At 44.5% G+C, this 4,196-nt stretch overlaps 1 long non-coding RNA gene across 1 annotated transcript; it reads right to left on the bottom strand.

The window, feature by feature from the left end:
* Positions 1-296: 296 nt before the first annotated feature.
* LOC135370642 (uncharacterized) lies at positions 297-4,196 on the bottom strand. Its single transcript, XR_010415408.1, has 4 exons — positions 3,937-4,196; positions 2,568-2,591; positions 1,001-1,249; positions 297-370 (listed from the first exon to the last, which is right to left on the bottom strand). It is a non-coding gene; the product is annotated as an uncharacterized LOC135370642 (long non-coding RNA).

Genomic DNA, 4,196 nt, shown 5'->3' on the forward strand with positions numbered 1-4,196 from the left:
GCACCATGGCTGTCTGTGTGTTGGACGAGGTTAGGGTATACCGTCCCTATAGTGCCCTGCCGATGAAACTACCCAATCATCGTCATTCAAATAAGTTTTTATGTATGTCGGACGGTCCAATTTTTGCTATAAATTATATATATAAATATATAATATTTTACTATAAATTTATTTACAAAATTATTGCTTCTTCTTCTTCTTCTTTTTTTGCTCTGCGCTGACACATTTATTGAATGAGCCCCGTGAAAATGTCACAGACCTTTTATGTGAAACCAATAACTACTGCAGTCCAATAATCCACGCGCTCAGTCTTTTTTATTTCAGTATTGCTCGAGTATCCATGTACTTGAGAGCGTACGACCATCCTGTGCTGCACATGTAAGAGAAGGGATACAGGGAATGCATATTTTTTAACAAAAACACTCGCACGTATACACACTGCCTCTCAAAAACGAGGAAAAGAAACGATATTCTGAATGACGGTTGACCCAGAGTGTGTTATATGACGTGAGTTCTCTTTTTAGAACGTAGCCGTGTGTTCACACGAGCGACGTTCCCCCAGAAGCGGAAGATGCGAAAAGCGTCGTAGCTTTCTGCTGTACACGTGCTTCACGTACACTGCTAACCATGGGGAATATCCTGCTGCACAGTCAGAGCATATTCCGTAGCAGACGACAGGAAAACACGGTGACGGTGTCGTCTGCTAAGTGTCGTCTGCTAAACGCGCAGTACGCCACTCCGAATATTGCGTGCCGTGTGAATGCCCAACATAACATGGGACGGAACTTCGGCTCTGTGAGCGGTGTTTTCGCCTTTTGTTCCACTAGAATATTCCGTGAGGATGTCGCTCGTGTGAATACACGGTAACAGTGGGGAACATTCTGCTACACAGTCGCAAGATATTCCGTAGCAGACGACAGGACAACACGCTGACGGTGTCGTCTGCTAAGTGTCGTATCGTAAGAAACGCTTACTCTTAGGAGTGTAGACCCGAACGTACCTGCGAATCACCGCCCTACGTGGTGTTCGGCAAATATTTTCATGCACTCCTGGTACGTGACGCAGTCTCTTCCGATGTCAAGGATGTATCCTGTGCTGTTATCACACAGGCAGCCTCTTCTCTGGATACAAGGGCGTATAGCAGGAGGACCGACACTTAGGCAATCCGTATCACATTCGGTGCGTAGTGGACACGTATCACACACGTTCACAAATGGCTCTTGGCACGGCCCTGGTGTAACGGTGGGTGCTGAAACCGGACAACGTAAGTCTAAACTCAATGGGTCAGGGGCCAACCCTTGCCCGATCGCGCTATATACACTTCCCTACTCGAGCCCGACCGATTTATAATGCGGTCGGTCCAACCGCTGAAGTCACTAGCGAAAAAGGAACAAAAATTGCGGCTGATATGTCTTCGGGTGCGAGCCCAAGAACAGAATATTTTTTTTCTTTTTCTTTCAACAGTTCAACTGGACTCAAGCTCAGTTCCGAACATGGCCCACGAACTGGGTCAACACCACCTAGATAGAAAAAGTCTGCTTATTCGTCGACGTGACGTAACAATTAAGAGTCAGCAAATCGGGACCTTGTTAAAAAAACGGCGGCAGCCAATCACGAACGTGCCTCCAGCGATCGTGTCTGTGAAGACGAACGACCGTCGTCTGCGAGTTGTGATTGAACGTCCCCGGGTATACTAAGTGGGAAAACTTGGAAATCAAGCGCAAAGCGGTATCAGTCTTTCTCAAAGCTGATTTTCTGGAACGCGTCTTGCGCATTTTGTCTAAATATTTAGGTCTGCAGGTTCCAGGTGAGCTGAATTCATTTGCGAGTTCTCGAATTCGCAGAACGGTGAGCCGCTAGGTGGCGTTGGCCGGGTTAGTCCGGGCTTGGGCCATATAATAACCCTAATATCCCTAATTCTGACCATAATATAGCCCTAAATGTAGGTAATCGACAAAAGAGGGAGAGAAAAAGAGAGAGAGATGAATACTATGACAAGGAGAGATGCTGATGGGTATTGGGATTGCATTGGAATAGGAATCTTGGTCTCGAAACAGCATGCATATGGTATATAGCTGGACATACGCTATAAGTAGGGAGTGACATTTTCGGGTTAAATGCCTTTCTCGGATTCGTGGGGGGGGGGGGGATATCGAGCTCTATTTTTAAATCTGTAATTCGTGTAGAAATCGGGCGATAGATGTGCCTTCGGGTGTTATCGGGTGTTTTCTCCTCTCGTCTATTAGGCCCTTTCCTAATCTCACTGTCTCTCTCTGTTTTTTTTTAATATTACCCCGGCGGCATAGACAGTGTTGACACACATGGGTGTATTGCTGGGAACGTAAGTGACCCATTCTTACATGTGTTACGCGTGGCGACCTTTGTTCGTCCCCAGTGGAAACGTCGCTTGAGGATTTCATAGTGACTGAAATTCGGGGAGAAATCGGGTTTAACCTGAATTGGTCGGAGGGGAATAACCGGGCGGAATCGAGTTTAACCCGAAAAAGTAACTCCCTAACTATAAGGAGAGCATTTACGTAATACAGACGTTATGAGTGCTGTCTTACCGTGGCGTGCAAGGTTGCTATGATCTGCAATGCACAAAATATATTCAATAAATCAAACGCATAGGTAACGCTGAATATGTGCGTTTTGTTGTTCCCACTTGGCCAGCTGTGGCCACTTTCTTTACACGATGCACGCATTCTACTGATTCAGATGGTTTAATAGCAATATAGCTCATGCAATGGAGCTGAAGGCTCTAAGGTTTACTTTATTTTACTAATTTATTAACTAACTAACTAACTACCGCACACCAGTGTACTGAGGAAATATAAGTTGAGATCGAGACACTTGGAAGAGCGTCGGGCTCTGCTGACGTCACAGGAGCCACGGCTGTTCCTATTGGTTCTGATAAGCACGTGACCTGTCCCGCGAGGTTGGACAACAAACCGAGAACCAAGAGAGTGTTGATCTCCGAACTGCATATGGGCATTTTCGTCTTATTTGTTTATAGAGCGTTTAGTGTGCGGTGGTGGGGGTGGGGAATTGGTTACAATTCTTTTAAAAGCCACTTTGTCCTCCGCAGGTTTGGAATATCCGCAACGAGTGTACTGAATGTCTTCAGCGGAAAGTTCAAAAGTACCTCCGTTCTGCGGTTCCCTCTTTCTTAGCTCCAGGTTAAGGCCAGTCTTGGGTAAGTTACTTCTGAAAAGTAGCTGAGTTGCAGTTATAGTTACTTTCTTGGTTAAGTAACTAAGTTACAGTTATAGTTACTTTCTTGGTCAAGTAACTGATAGTTACAGTTACAGTGACTGAGAGAAAGCAACTTACTTACATTACAGTGACTTTTTCTAACAATGACCATGAAAGGGTGATACAATTGTTAAAAACTTACATCCATTTACATTTACTTAAGTGCGATAAAAGTATTATTGCACTTTACCAGAGGCTGTACAAGTCAATATGGGGCTCTCCCACAGGAAAAAATACGACATGTGTACGTACGTAAAAAATGGATCGACATTTGTTCGAGTAACTAGTTACATTCACAGAAATAGTAGCTAGTTACAGTTCAAAGCTACTTTTCTGGAAATGTAACTAGTTACTGTAACTATAGTTAACCCCAAAAGTAACTAGTTACAGTTACAAGTTAAAAGTAACTTAGTGACTACCCAAGACCTGTTAAGGTAGCAGAAAGCCGCAGTAAGTGCCATCTTATACCAGTAAGTTTGACATTTTGGATCCAGCTGCTACAGCGCTACACTCCACAGAAACATCTCGTTACAGCTATCTGTTACAAATAAAAGTAACCCGTTACTGGTACTGCTGCTATTAGCAGCACTTAACCGAAGCATGGCAATAACCTTCCGGCATCGCCTTTGCGCGTGAATACCAACGCGCTACCGGTGTTCCGTAACCTGGAGTTGAGCTTACCGTGAGTCAACCCTGATGACCACGAACACCAGATGATGCCAATAACCAAGATAGCAAACGACTGCATGTTTACAAGCATACCGAGACGTCTGGCGGGGCTTATAAGGTCCTTTCCCTTTCTTCGAAGATTGTAGTCTGTGGAACGAATGTGACAAAAAGAAAAAGAAACGCAACCGTCCTAGGAACTTTGCACAAGGTTTTTGAAACCAACTATCCTAGTCACTTTCAACCTTACGTATAACGTTGTGCTCGTTTCTATT

Source organism: Ornithodoros turicata, chromosome 10, assembly GCF_037126465.1.
Source record: "Ornithodoros turicata isolate Travis chromosome 10, ASM3712646v1, whole genome shotgun sequence".
Classification (NCBI taxonomy): Eukaryota; Metazoa; Arthropoda; class Arachnida; order Ixodida; family Argasidae; genus Ornithodoros; species Ornithodoros turicata.